The sequence below is a fragment of the Hemitrygon akajei genome, chromosome 9 (assembly GCF_048418815.1).
Source record: "Hemitrygon akajei chromosome 9, sHemAka1.3, whole genome shotgun sequence".
In the NCBI taxonomy this organism is placed as follows: Eukaryota; Metazoa; Chordata; class Chondrichthyes; order Myliobatiformes; family Dasyatidae; genus Hemitrygon; species Hemitrygon akajei.
The window spans coordinates 70,112,183-70,131,232 of record NC_133132.1 but is presented as its reverse complement, the minus strand read 5'-3'; the positions used below and the strand labels follow the sequence as shown (position 1 = coordinate 70,131,232).

At 44.0% G+C, this 19,050-nt stretch overlaps 1 protein-coding gene across 3 annotated transcripts in view; it reads right to left on the bottom strand.

The window, feature by feature from the left end:
* The window catches only part of klhdc3 (kelch domain containing 3), a 63,850-nt gene extending 45,390 nt beyond the window's left edge, over positions 1–18,460 (bottom strand). For 2 of the 3 annotated variants that reach the window (XM_073056260.1, XM_073056262.1), the window contains exon 1: positions 18,305–18,460. The gene's annotated coding sequence lies outside the window, so the exon portion shown is untranslated. Of the gene's footprint in view, positions 1–1,550; positions 1,705–18,304 lie in introns of those variants that run through there. The other variant, XM_073056261.1, reaches the window with a different exon arrangement.
* Between the last annotated feature and the right edge of the window lie 590 nt (positions 18,461–19,050).

The window sequence follows — 19,050 nt, the reverse complement described above, 5'->3', positions numbered from 1 at the left end:
TACACCGTGGAGTCACTCATCTCTCAGACAAATCTCCTTTTTGCACCTGGAGGCACTAACAATTAACCCACCTCAGAGGTACAGAATGTAACAACACAGTGGTTAGACACCTGGCCTGGCTGGACAAAACTGTACTGTTTACTTTAATCTCAACAGAAGATAATCTGCAGATGCTGGAAATCTAGAGCAACACACACATCATGTTGGAGGAACTCAGCAGGTCAGGCAGCACCTATGGACAGGAATAAATAGTTGACATTTCAGGCTGAGACACTTCAATACTGAAAAGGAAGGGCAAAGAGGTCAGAATAAGGTGGTGGGGAGAGGGGACAGGAATACAAGCTAAGTGACAGGTGAAGCCAGCTGAGGGGGTGGGGATTGAAGTGAGAAACTGGGAGACAATAGGTGGAGAAAGTAAAGGACCGAAGAAGCAATTAGATAGGAGAGGAGAGTGCACTGTGGGAGAAGGGAAGGAGGATGGGCACAGTGGGAAGTGATAGATGAGGAGAAGAGAAGGATGAAGAAAGGAGCCAGAATGGGGAATGGAAAAAAAGAGCGAAGGAGAAGAGAGAAATTACCAGAAGTTGGAGAAATTGATATTCATGCTGTCAGGTTGGAGGCTACCCAGATGGAATACAAAGTGTTGCTCCTCCAAACTGAGTGGCCTCGTCCTGGTAGTAGAGGAGACTGCACCGAGATGCCGCAATGGGAATGGGAAGTAGACTGAAAATGGGTAGCCAGTGGGAAATCCCACCTGTTGGGGCAGACAGAGCAAAGGCCCTCAGCAAAGCAGTTCCGAATAAGCTCGCTTTCCCCTCGCACCTTCAGCCTACGCCCTCCAGTTTCAGACTCCCCCAACTCCGGAAAAACAGTCTGACCACACACTTTATCCATGTCCTCATAGTTTTATAAATTTCTATATGGTCAGCTCTCACCTCCGACACAGCAGGATAAACAGCCATACCCAGTCTGTTCAGCCCTCCAGTCCTAGCAACATCCTCATAAATCTTTTCTCGTCATCCATCCAAACTTATAAACATCCTCCCTACAGACACACATCTTCCCTATGGCTGCTAGCATTCCTCCCACCCTCTGCCCTTCTCTGAATAGTAATCTGGAATTGCTTCTCCCAACAGAGATGGCAGGCAGAAAAACCTTGGAACAGACCCAGGGACCGAGTCTCCGAGGTGGAGTGCCCCTCCTACAGTACAGTCTTCTGAAAGAATTACTTTGGAAGTGAAAATGATAAAACAGGGGCTGAGACCCAAAATGTAAAGGAAAAAAGTTGGGGAAAACTTGGGAGTCAGACAATGTCCGTGCAAAGGAAAACAGAATTCACATTTCAAATTGAATATTCAAAGAGCTTTTTTAGCAGAAAAAAGTCACATTGATTGATAATTACTCTGACTAGAAGCAAATACCAGCATATCCTGCTGGGGATTAGTTGTCATTTGCAAATTATCACCTCATGGCTCATGAGCAGGCCCCAACAGCTGTGGCCACGACTCTAGAGGAGAGGATTTGGTTAAAAACCACCATCAGTTACTCACACTCTCGGCTGGCACTGTGCACAGCAGACTCGGAGATTTCTCTTCCCTGGGAATAGAAGAACAAGTGGAAAACTAGTCCTCAGCACTCGCCTGACACACTGCACTGCAGGGCCTGCAATATATTCAGTGCCTCCCTTCACTCGGCACGATGCCACTTTACACTGAAAATAGCCCCCGGATTCCTTGTATTTCAAACAAGCTGGGCTATTCCCAGTAACTGCTCACTCCGGCCAATCACGAAGAGTGGAGCAGCAAGGTTATCAACTGACATTTATCAACAACTTTTTCAACACACAAAAAAAATCAGAGGCTGTGCTGTCCTTCGCTGTCCCATTGGATATTCAGTGTCAAAAGTCACTCTATTTTTAAATTGAGAACTGCAGAGAGACTGTTGAACCTGAAAATTACTTAGGCACATTGAGTTTACTTGATCACAGTCCACAAAGAGGCCTGGGTGAGAAACCCATGTCTTCATGCAGCAATATTCACGAATGGGCTGTTAGATGGTAGAGAATGCTCCTAGCACAGAACTGCCGAAGACGATTTCCAGCGAGACAGTCTAACCCACCTACCCTTAATATTCAATGTATTTCCCTTACTATCAACATTCTGGGGTCACCATTCATTAGAACATGACTGAACAAGCCACATAAACATCCTGGCCAGAGGCTGACAACCCAAGACCTCTGCAACAAGCCACATAAGCCACAGTGAATAGTAGACTCAGCCCAATCCATTGAAGGCATATCCCTCCCCACCACTGGTAATATTTACAGAAGGCACTGCCTCAAGATCCATCATCAAAGATGTCCACAGCACCCAGGCCATGCCACTTTCTTGCAGTTCCCACTGGGCAGGAAAAGCAGAACACTACTGGTCTCCTTCAGTTTTTGGTGGTTTCTTTCTTGTTGCCAATTGCCGGGTGGGCGATATGTTATTTTTTTGTGTGAGGGAGTGGTTGCAGATTTAGGATCTAATATTCTTGATGGTGTGAGTGATCTGTTAGCTTTCTGTGTGTGACAGGAGGGGTTGAGGATTTGATGTTATTGTTGCTAGTTTTTTTTGAGAGGGAGGATCTGGGGGTTTGATGTTATCGTCGTCTTTTTGAGAGGGAGTGGGTTGGGGGTTTTTGATGTTCCAGCTGCTGTTTCCCATGTGGGCGATTTGTTAGTTTTTTATGTGACGGAGGGTTTGGGGGTTTACAGGTTTTGTTTCTTTTTCTTTCTTGTGCCAGGTGGAGTGGAGTTGATGTCATTTCGTTCAACAATTCCCATGGGGTTTCTGTATTTCATGGCTCTATAGAGAAGATAAATATCTGAGTTGTATTGTACATGCATACTCTGACAATAAAATGAACCTTTGAATCTTTAGAAGCCCGAGAACTCACATCTTCAGATTCAAGGATGGCTGCTTCCCTTCAACCATTCAGTTCTTGAACCAGCCGGCACAACCCTCAGTGTGACACCACCGACCACTTTGCATTACAATGAACATTACTTTCTCTTTGTTCTAACTGTGTTCATTCTTGTAAAACCATGCTTCAGTTATGTTTCTCGTCTAAATGTTACTTACTTGAAGTTTTGTGCTTGTGATGTTGCTGCAATTGCTCATTGTGTCTGTACATGCATGTACCTGTGATAGATCCACTTGGCTGGATAAGCATAGCTCCAGACTTCAGCATCATCTACTCAATCAACATCCCACCCACCATCCTGAACACTCCTTCCCTCCACATGTGTGTCCATTGAAGTAGCCAAGGATATTCCAAAAGCATCTCCTAATCCTGTGACCTTCAAGCGTGCAGAATCCCATCTAAATATTCAGCTTTGTGTCAAAATGTTTTAACTGATATGAACAAAGTTCCAGCAAACATACACTGAGCTGTAGATAGATTCTATTCTAAACTAAAAGGCTCTATGTTTCTTTAGTCATTTTCAGGACATCCCAAAGTCAAAGTGGAACAACAAACAGTGTGCTGAAAGAACTCAATCAGCAGGAGTAAAGGAACTGTCAACTTCTCGGGTTGAATCTCTCCATCAAAATGACTAGTCACATATTCTGCTAATTTCACCCCTCTACCCCTGAATCAGACTTCAGACCCAAGTCATTGGCAATCCTTCTCCTGCCCCCCCCCACACCCCCAGCCCAGATGCTGCTTGGCCTGCTGAGTTTTCCAGCAGATTGCTTGTTGATTCAAATCTCAGACAGAGGACTTGACCACACAGCTTTTTGGCTCAGAATAAAGGACAGTATGCCATCTGTTAGGTAATACCTTCCGCTTCTCTCTGTAACATAACTCCCAAGTGCTTGGAAGTAATGCCTTGATTGGCAGGTGGATGTGCTCTCTCCTCGCCACTTTTGGAGAAATTACTCTCGGTACTGCTCGATTCAGTTGTACACGATTACAGTATTTAGCACACCTGTTGTTTCAGATGCTGGAGACAACACTAAGCCCATTCCACTAATCCTAACTGGGACATCAGCCAGATTAAGCAGCTGCAGCATAGAGATACATATCAAAACATGGAAAGGTACACACACCCCCTGAAGCTGGTGTATAATTTATTGGGCTGAAGTATTTGTAACTGCCTTCAATCAGAAGTGCCTAGTTGGTGATCCAACTTGGCTCTCTTCCCAGATCCTCACCACTGCACAAGCTCATCTCCAGCCAATCTGATTTACTCCACGTACTAAGTGGCTGAAGGTACAAGGTACACTGGTATCTGTACGAAGACCAGACACATATTGCAAATGGACTACTGAAAACCTGTGACTCAGAATTAATGGCTTTCCTTGCATCAGTCTGTCAGGAGTGGGAGTGTTTACTGATGACTGCACAGTCCAATTCCATTCACAGCTCCTCAGCAAGTGGAGAAACTCATTCATGAATGCAGCAAGACCTCACAAAATTCAATGACCATCCCCAATAAGAAATAATCTAACCGCTCACAATTAACAATGACATCATTAACCCGTTTAAGAATTTTATTCCATCTATCATCAGAAATCTGACAATTTAGGTCATCCTCCCAAGCTTTTTTTATTTTATCTAAAAAGTCTTGTCTAGAATCAATCAACAAGTTATAGATACCGGTAATAGAATCATTAACAAAAGGTTTTAAATTTAAAAGATCGTCCAGTAAATTTTTATCAGGACCTATAGGAAAAGTAGCTAATTGGAAACGTAGAAAATCTCTAATTTGAAGGTATCTGTAAAAATGTGTTTTTGGGAGTGCAAATTTATTTGACAATTGGTCAAATGAAGCAAGAGATCCTGAGATAAACAGGTCCCAAAAACACTTAATACCTAGTTCATCCCAATCTTTAAAGATTTTATCAGTCATGGAAGGGATAAAAAAAAAATTAAGGAGAATGGGAGATGATAATGAAAAATTCGCTAAACCAAAAATTTTTCTAAATTGAGACCAGATCCTTAAAGTTTGCTTAACAATTACGTTATCTGTTGTTTTATTTGCTGAAAAAGAAGAGTATGATCCAAGAAGAGAGACAATAGAGGAATTTTTTACAGAATTAACTTCTAAGGAGACCCATGATGGGCAATCTTTACCATAAATATAATAGGACCAGAAAGTAATATTCCTTATATTGGCAGCCCAATAGTAAAACCTAAAATTGGGTAGGGCTAGTCCACCCATCTCTTTATTTCTTTGTAAGTAAACTTTACTTAAACGAGTTTGTTTATTATTCCAAATATAAGAGGTTAAAATTGAATCTAAAGAATCAAAGTACGTCTTAGGAATAAAAATAGGTAAGACCTGAAAAAGATATAAATAAATCATCTTTCTGTGCTCGTCATTCTCTTCTATAATTTAAGGTTGTTCATAGAGCTTACATTTCTAAATAGAAGCTCTCCAGTTTTTACCCGAATGTTTCTCCACTTTGTAATAAATGCAACTCTGCTGATGCCTCTTTAATTCATATGTTTTGGTTTTGCCCTACAATTGAAAAGTTTTGGCGGGAAGTATTTCATACCTTCTCTCAACTTTTTAGGGTCCAATTTGACCCAAATCCCCTACTGCCTTGTTTGGTATTATTGATATAACTTTAAATACTCCTAACCTACAGGTTTTAATTTTTACCTCTGTTTTAGCAAGAAGAGCAATCTTGCTTAAATGGAAGGAGTCTACCCCTCCTACACATCTTCAATGGCTACGTGATATTATGTCGTATTTAAATTTAGAGAAGATCCACTGCTCAGTCTTAAATTCGAAACAATCTTTTTATGATATTTGGGGACCTTTCCTAAATTACTTTTCCAATTTATAAAGTTTAACAGTGCACAGACTTTTATGTATATTTTTATCTTCTCTTCTTAAGTGAATATGTTTTTTTTTCTAATTATCCATTGTCATCCATCAGCTTTTTTCTTTGGTAGTTGGTAGGGGGTTGACTTTTTTTATATATAAAAAAAATTTCTTTTATGATATATGACCTATCTTTAAATTTTTGATTACAGAGTGGTATACCTTTCTGTGTTATGCTATAACATTTTGATCAATTTTATTACAATATATGAATGTACACAAGTTATGTTGAGATGTATCTATGTGTTGCACTCTGTAAATCTTGCTTTTTTTCTTCTGAGTAAAAATATGTAAAAAGAAAACAATGACATCATCATTGCAGGGTTCCCTGCCACCAGTATCAAAAGTCACCAGAAACTCAAGCCAAAGACATTGTGTCCAGAGGTAGCTGCAGGACTGTTTTGAAAGCATGGACTGGAACGGTTTGGGCACTGCATAGGGGTTGGGATGTTGCTTTCCCATTGGCGATAAGACAACTCTAAGGTTAGCAAGAGCCGTGCTCTCCTGTGCCATCAAAAGGCAAAGCAAGAGTACTCACAAAAAATTCAGTCACCTCTGTGACACCAGGGACATGTGCTACACATGACAAGGTTTACAAAGGAGAACAGATAACAAGTTCACACTGTGTGACAGCGACGATTCTAGTTCCTGATAGGCTGAATGCCTTCTATGCACGATTTGACGCAACGAATGATGTAGCAGAGGAAAGTCCTTTCTCCTCCTAAGGACAGGTAACCTGTTTAGCCACAGCTAAGGTGAGGAGGCTCCTAGCCAGGTAAACCAATGGAGCTAGACCACACATCTTTAACACCTCTTTGCAACAGTCCACTATCGCTCTAAGCTTCTAGGCAGCCACCATCATCCCGGTGCCCAAGAGAGCAACAGTAACTGGTCTAAATGCTTACCACCCAGTGGCAATGACCTTAACAATCAAAGTGCTTTGATCGGCTGTTAATGGATCATTTAAAATCCCATCTTCCAGCTACATTGAACCCTTTCAAGTTTGTCTGCTGCTCAAACCAATCCACTGATGATGCCATAGCCTCAGCCCTCCACTCCATTCTGTCTTGTCCCACCAAGAAAATGTTACCTCATACACCAGGATGTTGCTCATTGACTTCAGCTATCACTCCCATCGTTTAGAGGCTGGTGGGTACACAGTCCTCATTGGGATTCACTACCCTTCTCTGTAACTGAATCTTGGACTGCTTGATGGAAAGACCCCATCAGTTAGAGGCTGGTGGGTAAACAGTCCTCATTGGGATTCACTACCCTTCTCTGTAACTGAATCTTGGACTGCTTGATGGAAAGACCCCATCAGTTCGAGCTGGCAGCAATATTTCAAGCTCCATTTCGCTAAGCACTGGTGCACCCCCCCCTCCCCGCCAACGACTGTGTGCTCAGCCTGCCGCTAACTCACGACTGCACTACCAGATCCAGCTCAAACTGCATCATCAAGTTCGCCGATGATACAACAGCGGCTGGCCTCATCAGCAATAATAACTAGTTGGCATATTGAGAGGAGCCAGAGAGGCTTGTCACATAGTATTAGAACAACAACCCGAGTCTAAATGTGGACAAGGTAAAAGAGATGAGTGTGGACTGCAGAAAGGCGCAGATCGACCACTCTCCATTGCACATCAGTGGCTCTGCCATGGAGAGAATGAAGAGTACAAAATTACTTGGTGTGTACATAACGGATGATCTAACGTGGACCCACAGCATTTCATTAGTCAAGAAGGCAAAGCAGCATCTACACTTTCTGAGGACACTGAGGCAAGCAAGGGTTCTAACAACCTACTGGAGCACCGAGAGTCCTGCCTGGCTGCATCATTGTATGATACATCGGACCACAAGGCTCTATAGCGAATAATAAAAAAATGCTGAGAGGATCACCAGGGTCGCCTTCCCGATCTGGGAACATTACATATGAAGGGTCGAAAGCACTGTTCAGGATCCCTACCACCTATCCCATGATCTTTTTGACCTACTACCATCAAGGAGGTGGTACAGGAGCATTAGGACTAGCACTGCCTGACTGGTAACGGCTTCATTCTCCAGGCAGTGAGACTAATGAATACCCTGCACCACTGAGGACTGACTCATCACAAAGACAGCGAGTTGTTTACTGTATTGTTTTACTGTTTGCCTGTGCTGCACTATTCACATGCATTTTGAATTCGATTTTATCAACTTATTTTTTGTAACATTTTGTTTTACGTACTTCGTGTGATACTTGGTGCCTTGAAAAATTTTCTAAATTTAAAATATATTGAAGTAAGATTTTTGAGCTAATCTACAAAACATTGTGTATCATGTCATATCAAAAAAAAAATTCCAAAACATATCAACAATTTACTAAAAATTAAAAACAAAACTTGAGAGGTTGGAAATGTCTTCATCCTCTTTGGAATTACTATGCTAACTTTGCTCAGGTGCAATATATTACCTTATCAACTCACCCTATTTGTTGATGTAGAAAATTGAAGGATCACTTGTTTTCAATGAATTCATAAGAATAGATACCCCCTCTCTCTGTAAGGTCCAATATACGGTAGATTTTCAACAGACCAAACCAAAATAAAGACAAAAGAGCATTCAAGACAAGTCAGGCAAATGATAATGGAGAAGCACAAGTATAGGGAAAGGTACAAAACCATCTCAAAGGCACTGAACATACCTCAGAACTCAGTGTAGTCATCGTGAAAAAGAGGGCAAAAATATGAAATCACAGCCACACTTCCTCGGTCAGGCTGCCCCTCTAAACTCAGTCACTGGAGAAGAATGCCGCTCGTAAGAGAGGCTACCGTGACGCCAACAGTCAAAGAGTTTTGCAGATGGTAACCTTTCCAATTCTTTTTCCCGGAATGCTGTGGAGGCCCAGTTATAGTTTATATAATTGAGATTGACAGATTTCAGGGTGTTTGGTGAATTAGGGGAATTTGAGCTCCAAGCAGGGAAATTAGGCAGAAATAGTTTGACCATGATCATATAGAATGATGAACCAGGCTTGGCAGAACAAATGCTTTACTCCTGCCCTACATTTTCCATGCTTGTCCTATCAATCCTGCTTTCATCTGCAAAACTCCTCAGCCACCCTGAACCTAATACTTCTCGATTTCCAGCAGCTGTCCAGTCTCATTCTCAGTTCTGCATCCTCGACTGAGCTCTTCACCAGCAATGACTTCTGAAATTGAAGCAGCCCCTCACAATCTTGCAGCCATAGTTACCCCAATAAGAGGCAACCTTTCTTCCTCTCTTCTACATTGTCAACTGCATCTTCCCTTGCCTCATCTACAGCTGAAACCTCATCTCTGGCATCCTCTTGGCCATCAATTCTGGAGAAATCTTGGCTGATGTCCCTTGTTTCCTCAATAAACAAGGGCAACTAATCTTCTCCTGCCCCTACCTGGTGCAGGTTCAGGTTATGCAACATTTTAAATTCTTCTCCTTGCTTCCAAGGTATTGCCCTTCCTCTCCCTGCAACTCGACACAAAGTTCAAAGTAAATTTACTATCAGAACACATACATATTACCATATACAATGCTGAGATTCGTTTTCATGCGGACATACTCAGTAAATCCAAGAAGCATAACAGAATCAATGAAAGACCACATCCAACAGGATTGACAAACAACCAACGTGCAAAGAAAAAAAAGCAATAAGCATCGAGAACACAAGATGAAGAATCCTTAAAAGTGAGTCTATAGGTGGTGGGAACAATAGTTCAGTGATGGGGCAACTGAAGTTATCGCCAATGGTTCACGGGCCTGATGATTGAGGGGTAATAACTTTGTGAACCTGATATTGTGGATCCTGAGGCTCCTGTACCTTCTTCCTGATGGCAGCAGCAAGAAGAGAGCATGGCCTGTGTAGTGGGGCTCCCTGATGATGGATGCTGATCCTCCGATGAGGACTGGCTCACAGACCTTTGATTTCCTCCTCCTGAAGTCAATAATCAGCTCTTTGGCTTTGCTGATGCTGAATGAGAGATTGTTGTTGTGGTACCACTCAGCCAGACTTTCAATCTGTCTCAAATATGCTGTTTTGTCACATTTGATTCAGCCTACGATAGTCGTGTTGTCAGCAAACTTAAATATGACATTGAAGCTGTGCTTAGCCTCACAGTCATGAGTATAAAACAAGCAGAGCAGGGGCTAAGCCCACAGCCTTGTGGTTCACCTGTGCTGATGGAGATTGTGGAGATGTTACCAATCTGAGCTGACTGGAGTCTACACGTGAGGAAATCAAGGATCCAATTAAACAAGGAGGTATTGAGAGTAAGGTCTTGAAGCTTAAGAGCTTAGTTAATTTTGAGAGATGATAGTATTGAATACAGAGTTGTAGTCAATAAAGAGAATCCTGATGCCCAGATCTCCAGGGTTGAGTGAAGAGCCAATGAAATAGCATCTGCTGTGGACCTGTTGTGCCGGTGGGCAATTTGGAGCAGATCCAAGTCACTTCTCAGGCAGCAGTTGATATGTTTCATCACCAACTTCTCAAAACACTTCATAGCGGATGCAAGTGCTTCTGGACAATAGGCACTGAGGCAGGTTACCACGTTCTTCTTGGGCACCAGTATAATTGAAGGCGAGCACCCCATCTGGGCCAGATGCTTTCTGTGGGTTCATTCTCCTATAGGATGCTCCCACACTGGCTGAAATTGCAGGGTGTTCGTGGGCTGTAGGAGCCCGGGAAGGTTCTTCCATGTTTTGATGGTCAAAGTGAGCACAGAAGGAATTGAGTTCATCTGCGAGCAAAGCCTTGGCTTCTCTTTGTAATGGTGATAGCACTCAAGCTCTGCCACAGCTGTCAACCATCTTTCAGTGATTCAAGTTTGGTCTAGAATTGCCACTTTGGCCATGAGATAGAACATAGAACAACAGCACAGAAACAAGCCATTCAGCCCACAGTGTTGTACTGAATCAGCTAAATAGCAAATCAAAAACATCAATCCCTCCTACCTACACAATGTTCCTATCCCTCCATCTTCCTCACATTCATGTGCCTATCTGAATGTCCCTTAAAAGCTTCTGATCTATTTGCCTCTACCACCATTCTGGGAGCAGATTCCAGGCACCCACCAGTCCCTGAGTAAAATACTTAACCCTCGCATCCCCTTTGTACTTACCCCGCAACCTCCCCCCCAGCTTCAATGCATACCCTCTGGTATTAAACATTTCCAGAGATCGTACCCGGACCTCTTGCATCTTACTTGATTGCCAGACGCAAATGCCACTGATCTGACCTTCTGTCGATTGCAGACCCCATAGTTCATCCAGAGCTTCTGGCTGGGGAAAGACTCTGAATAATTTTGTGGGGACACAGTCATCTATTACTTTTTTTATATATAAAGTCCACACAACCGTGGTGTATTCATTCAGATCCTCTGATGGGTGGTTGAACACAGCCCAGGGCACTGATTCGAAGCAATGCTGTAGCAGCTCCTCTGCTTTCTGTGACCACCGTGACAGACAGATTATCCTAGCATAACTGCTGATAGCAAAGCCCCAGGATTTGTACTCTCCCTCTGCCTCTAAGCCACCTGTGTGACTGAGTTTCTGGGCACTTATCTTCATTTTTTAAAATGCATTCATTCACGGGATGTGGGCGTCACCAGCTAAGCCAGCACTTATTGCCCATCCCTAGTTGCCCTTGAGAAGGTGGTGATGAGCTGCCTTCTTGAACCACTGAAGTCCCTGAGGTGTAGAGAGGGCTGTTAGGGAGGGAATTCCATGATTTTGACCCAGCAACAATGAAGGAATGGCGATGTTTCCAAGTCAGGATGGTGAGTGACTTGGAAGGGGGTTTCCAAGTGGCGGTGTTCCCAGATATCTGCTGTTCTCGCCCTTCTAGATGGTAGTGGTCGTGGGTCTGGAAGGTGCTGCCTTAAGAACTTTAAGGCCTCCTGATGTCAGTCAGGTAATGGCAACGGTGGGCTGGAATGTTTTACATTAAAGGGGCTGGATAAAAAGTTACTGTTATACTAACCAGTATGTAAGCATAGCTCTAAATATTTATTTCAGTTTCTGATTGGCTTTCTTTGTGAAAGTTCACACATTGACTCAACAACAGAAGTGTGACACTGGGGATCAGTAACCCAAGTTCCACTTCACATTACCTGTGCAAGACCACAGATCACAAGACTATAGACAGAATTGCCGATATGACATACAGCAGAGAAGCAATCAAACTCGTCGCCCGAACACAATTACCGACAACATTAACTTCTTGATAACCGTACACCCACACACCACGGCAAAATCAGCCACAGACAACCACGCACACAAGACAACGGAGACCCCACGCGCTACAGCAATGACAACTTCAGCACTGCACACACCATCACCACCCCAACAATGCTGAAGAGAAGATCTTCAATAATGATCAGTTGGGGCAGTTATAGGCAACTGGGGAATCAGAGCTCACCTCATCAGGGAGGGTTAATCCCAGTCACTCTCTACCCTGTTCCACAAAGAGGGTGTGGGGGGGGGTGCAATCCCATTATGATGGCCCTTGTTAGATTAAGCAAGAGTTGGTACTCAGTCAGCAGCCCCGGTATCCTATGTGACTAAAAATAAATTTAAAGTTAGCAGTTGTTTACCAATTGGGTCAACATTTTCAGCATACAAACATCATGCTGTAGTTTGGATTATCCAGCTTCCCAGGTACTTGCACACAGATCATGCCTGATCTTCAGATTTCCCATCTTGGGCAGTACATTACTAGTTCTTTCACTTATGGAGTTGAGGGAGCTTAAGGCAAAGGAACCCTTAGGAAACAGTGATCATAATAAGATACAATTCACCCTGCAGTCTGAGAGGGAGAAGCTAAAATCAAATGTATCACCATTCGAGTGAAGGAAAGGGAATTACAGAGGTATGAAAGTGGAGCTGGCCAAAGGTGATTAGAAGGGGACACTATCAGGGAAGATGGCAAAACAACAATGGCTAGAGTTTCTGGGAGCAATTCAGAAGGCACAGGATAGATACATCACAAAACAGGAGAATGAAGCAACAGTGGTTGACAAGGAAAGACAAAGATAACACAAAAGTGATAAACTATAGCAAAAATAGTTAGAAGTTAAGAGGATTGGGAAGCTTTTAAAAAACACCAGAAAGTAACTGAAAAATAAGGAGAGAGAAAATGAAATATGAAGTTAAGCTAGCCAATAATATACGAGTATACAAAAAGATTTTTCAGCTATATAAAGTATAAAAGAGAGAAGTATGAATAGACAGCTGAAAAATTACACTGAAGAGGTACTAACAGGGGACAAAGAAACGGCAGATTAACTTAATAAGTATTTTGTGTCAGTCTTCACTGTGAAAGAGGACAGCAGTATGCCAGAAACTTGAGTATCAGAGGCAGAAGGAAGAGTAGTTGATATCACTAAGGAGATATAGATGGTTAGAAAACTGAAAGATAAGCACCAGGACCAGATACACTACACCCAGCTTTCTGAAAGAGGTAGCAAATGAAATTGTGGTGGCTTTAATTGTGATCTTTCAAGAATCACTATATTCTGGAATGGTTCTGGAGGACTGGAAAATTGCAAATGTTACTCCACTCTTTAAGGAGGGAGGCAAAAGAAGGGAAGTTAGAGGCCAGTTAGCCTGACATCAGTAGCTGGAAAGATGTTAGAGCTCAATATTACGGATGAAATTTTAGGGTACCTGGAGGCACATGATAAAATAGGCCAAAGTTAGCATGGTTTCCTTAATGGGAAATCTTGTCTGCCAAATCTGTTGGAATTCTTAGAGGAAATAACAGGCAGGATAGACAAAAGAGTAATGGATTTTCAGAAGGCCTTTGACAAGGTGCTGCTCATGAGACTTCTCAACAAGATAAAGCACCCATGGTATCACAGGAAAAATACTAGCATGGATAGAAAACTAGCTGACTGGCAGGAGGCAAAGAGTTCTTTTCCAGTTGGCTGCTGGTGACTAGTGGCGTTCTGCAGGGATCAGTGTCGGGACTGTTTTCTTTCAAGTTATATGTCAATGATTTGCATGACGGAATAGATGGCTTTGTGGCCAGGTTTGCAGACAATATAAAGATAGGTGGAGGGGCAGGTAGCATCAAGGAAGCAGGGAGTGCGCAGAAGGACTTGGACAGACTAAGAAGACGGGCAAAAAAGAGGCAGATAGAATTTAGTGTGGGGAAGTGTATGATTGTGCACTTTGGTAGAAGGAATAAAAGAGTACACTTTTCTCTAAATGGGGAGAAAATTCAGAAATCTGGACTTGGGAATCCTTGTGCAGATTTCCCTAAAGGTAAACTTGCAGATTGAGTCATTGGTAAGGAAGATAAATACAATGTTAGTATTTATATTCAAGTCCTCTTGAGATGAAAGTAAGGATGTCATGCTGAGGCTTAATAAGACATTGGTCAAACTGCTCTTGGGAGTATTGAGCAGCTTTGGGCTGGCATTGGAGAGGGTCCAAAGGGGGCTCCCAAGAACCTGGGAATAAAAGGGCTAATGTGTGAGGAACATTTAATGGCTCTGGGCCTGTATGCACTGGAGTTTAAACCTATCAAATACTGAAAGGCCTAGACAGAGTACATGTGGAGAGGATGTTTCCTACAGTCGGGGAGCCTAGGACCGAAGGGCACCGCAGCAGAGTAGATTATGTCTCTTTAGAACAAGTCATCGGGTATACTTAAAATGACAGTTGATAGGCTCTTGACTGGCAAGGTTGCAGAGAGAAGGCAAGAGAATGTGTTTGAGAGGGATAATAAATCAGCCGTGACAGAATAACCTAGTCCTGCTTCAATGTCTTATGAGCTGCAGAAACTTGCATTTATATAGCACCTACTGTTAGGATGAGGGCAAGCAGGTTGGATCAGCATGTAGTGGGTGTTGTTGCCTCACAGCACCACTGACCTGGAATCGATGCTGACTGTGAGTACGGTGACCAGTTCGCAGGTTCACCTTTAAACTCCCCCATGTGCTCCAGTTTCCTCCCCATCCCAAAGACGGGGGGGCTGGCAGTTAGACCTCTCATTTACGTGTCACCCTCCTCACCCGGATCCACCCATAACCTGCCAGCTCTCGCTCCACCCCTTCTGTTAATTTTGCTCCACTGGTACCGCCTGACCCACTGAGTTCCTCCAGCTCCTTTGTGTTGCTCCGGCTGGCGGCTTGGCTGCTGTAAACTGCCCCTCGTGTAAGCAAGTGGGGAAAGAAGCAGGGTGTGGGTGATCACGGGCTTGAGAGAACATAGTGGGGGGGGGGAGAGAGAGAATGGGACTGATGGCAGTAGTCAGCATGGATCTGATGCAACTTATTCCTGCACTGTAATAAGTAACTACCTACCACAATAAGTAAATACCTACCACTGCCATCAGCCCCATTCTCTCCCCCGCCCTCACAGCCCGGTGTCCTGCAATGTTCTCTCGTGCCTAAGATCACCCATCCCGATTCTTTCCCACTCACTCTCAGCTTCAGCCTGCCAGTAAAGCTGGTCTTTGCCTGGGAACGGCTGCTCCTGGCACCGGGGGAACAGCTTGGACAACAGGTCACTTCAGGAGACAGGTTGTATAAAACAGCAACAGCAGCACAGTGCTTTGGGATAACTGTCTGGCTTCCCAGTTTCAGCTGAGCACATCCATTCAGGTTAGGAGACATGGATCTGAAATGATAATGGACGGTCAGAGCTAACTTCCCATTGTGGGGCAAACTTCATGCTCAGTATCCACTGTTACAACAGAAGCCTAACAAATCTTTCACTTTACAAGTGAGGATATTTACTGAGAAGCAGGCTGTTGATTTTTGCAATAAATATCCTTGGCCAACTGTATAAAGCACACAAGGTCATCTTTATTCAAATATGTACATGAAAGTACATTTTTAATAAGTGATTTAAAAATAGGTTAAACACCAAGGTTTAGGACAAAACCTTGGGAAACGTAGAACACTTCTCACTTCTTGAGAGCCACATCCGATTGAGTACATCATTAAAAAATTCACTATCCTCTTCAATGCACCACTGTAGCCTTTGAAAGAAAGGTTTCCATGAAGATAAAGACATCAACTCTGGTACAAAGCTTATGATCTACAAGTGAATCCTGCCCTCTGTTTGTTCTGAGATCTGGACAAACTACAGCAATGCTATATTTAAAAAAACAGCCTTTCAAATCCATTGACTGGATAAGCAGTACAACAGCAGTATCAACGCTCAGGCCAGCATCCCTGCACTGAGACTCTAATTTCACTCTGAATGTGCTCAAAGCCTCCTGGGAGAAACTCAACATCCCACTGACCCCAGGAAATCTCCAGTGCATCAACTCTCAAAGTGAAGGAGGAGCATTTAGGACGGTATCAAGAACTAACCACGTCAGGTACACCTGCCCCACCTGTACAATAGTTCACACATCAATTTCATTCTGCAGCTTTGAACTGGAGCAGAAGCAGGAAACAACACAAAGAACTCAAAAGGTCGAGTAGCCCATTCAAACCCAACTGGCCAGCGGGAACTGTAGCTAGGCTGCATTTTGAGTACTGCATTCAGTCCATGTTGCCATTACTGAAAGGATGCAGAGGCTTTGGCGAGGGTACAGAAGAGGCTTACCAGGATGCTGTCCGGATTAGGACGGAATGAAACTATAGGGAGAGATCTAACTGTGGTTTATAGCATTACGAGAAGCATAGATAGAGTAGACAGAGTATATTTTATGCAGGCTCGAAATATTTAATCCTCAAGGGTATTCATTTAAGCTGAGGGTGGTATGGTCAAAGGACATGTGTGAGGCAGTGGTGGTGGGTGTCTGGAATGTTCCGCCAGAGGTGGTGGTGCTGGCAAATATGAGAAAGGCATTTAAGAGGATCATCAGCATATGAACGTGAAGATGTGGACACTACAAAAGGGAACGGTTTAGTTCAGCATTTATTTACTAGTTTAATTAGTTCAGCAAAACATTGTGGACCTAAAGTTCATTTCCTGTGTTGCAGCGTCCTGTCTTCTAAGAGTAGCAGAAGTAAACCAAGCTGATGGAAGGAAGGTAGGAAATAATCAGAGGAAGCAGGCACCCAGGATGGGGGGGGGGGGGGGTAGGGTAAGTGCGTGGGGTTTGCATTGGCAGTCTCTGTGTGTAATCTGTATGTGGAGTTTTTTGGTGGGATGTGTGAGATTAGTGGGGCATATAGGAATAGGTCACAATTGCCAGGGGTCCATGTGTGGATATATCAGGGTGGTGTTTACACAGCTGGTTTATTGAGAACAGAATTGCACGGGAGAGTTGAAGTATATATGGCATGGGAGTGTGCAGGCTTTATGAATTGGATCAGGGGTAGGATGTTAAGATTGGAAGATAGTTTGTGGGTGGAGGATGTTGCTTATGCAGGTCATTTGAGGGGGTGGAGGCATAACATTTGTATTGCATTGTAGGTATGGGGACTAGATTTCCAAGTGGAGGTGTTTGAAAGTCTGGTTTATTTGGCTGAATGGGAGTGTTTTTGGGATTGGGATGTGAGGTGCTTGGAGCATATTCAGGGGTTTGAGTATGGGCTGTGCACTGGCAAGTTTGGAGCATGTGTACAGATGTACAATAGTGTCTTGAGGGTTGGGTTGCAAGAAGCAAGGCAATGGGGTTTACGGGGGAGTTGTGAGGTTCTGTGCATCTATACCATGTGGGAGGGATGAAGTAATGGGAGCTCACACTTGTCTTCTGGGCGTGAGGTGAGGAGGTTGAAGGGTTTACTATGTGCGTTGGAGTGTATGGACCTGTGCTGGGGTGCATGAGAGAATACTCTGAGGGTGTTAGGAGTTTATGGGATGGTTTAGGGGAGGGCATTATGTATTTTGGGGTGGGAGAAGTACAGACGGCCTGGGGTAGGTTTAAGAGTCTACAAGGATTGGGAGAAACTACAAAAGCGAAGACTGCAATTGCTGAAATCTAGAGCAACAAACAATCTGCCAGAGAAACTGACTATTTGCCACGTGTCCTTCGTTCCCTGCCATACACACCATTCCCTATCCACTCATTTCCCATGTCACCCCATCTTCCTCCACCCCTCCCAATCCTACCAGTCCCTCTCCGCCTCAGCCTGTCCCTCCCACTCTCCATTTCCCCCAGTCCTTTCCCACCTCACCGTATCCTCAGTACCCAGTCCCTCTCCCAACTACCTCATCGCCGTCTCTCCCTGTCGTATCTCCCCATTCCACCTGTCTCCCACCCATTACCCTGCATCTCCCCCTTCGTGTCCCTGTTCACCCCCTCCCATTCCTCCTGCTCCCGCCCCCCCAAACGCCTCCGCGGGTCCGCAAGCCCTGCCAGGACTGCCCAGCCCCTTTGACTGTTGCTCCGGCCCGGGTATCAACGCGAGGCGGCGGCGGCGGCGGCGCCACTGCCGATCCCCCCTCCCCGAGGGAGCGGCCTGACGACTCCAGCTCTCTGCACCCCCGTTCCCCCTGAACGACCCTCACCTCGTTTCCAAAGGCCGGACAGCTGCTCCAAAACCAACCCTCAGTCCTTCCCCGGTCCGGCCGCTCGCCGACCCTTCGGATTTTTTTCCCGCCGACTGGAAAATGACCCTAAAGGGGAAGGAACAACCAGCCGCCGCGATAACACTTCCTCCCCGCCCGCTGCATGCTGGGAGTTGTAGGTTACTGATCCATCCCGCTTCAGGCAGGTCACTTTGCTCCTTGGGATTTGTAGTTCTCTTTAGCAGAAACTGTTTCTGTAAGATCAATCCCATGAGTGTAGGCACAACCTGTTTAATTGTACCTCAGTCACTCAGTTCCAGGAATCAACCTACCAAATCTGCTTTGCACTGCCTGAAATGCAAAAATATAATTTCCTAAACAGCGTCAAACAGCATGGAAATTTGCACTTCCATGCCAATCAACACTCCTATCTACACAAAGATCAAAATAAAATATATTATCAGAGTACATACATGTCACCACATACAACCCTGAGATTCTTTGTCTGTGGGCATAATTAGCAAATCTATAGAACTGTAACTGTAAACAGGATCAATGAACAACAAACTGCAAATGCTAATATAAGTAAATAGCAATAAATAACGAGATCATGAGATAACAATATAAGAGTCCTGAAATGAGTGTAGATATCCCCTTTTGTTCAAGTGCCTGATGATTAAGGGGTAGTAACTGTTCTTGAACCTGGCATTGTGAGTCCTGAGGCACCTGTATCTTCTTCCTGATGG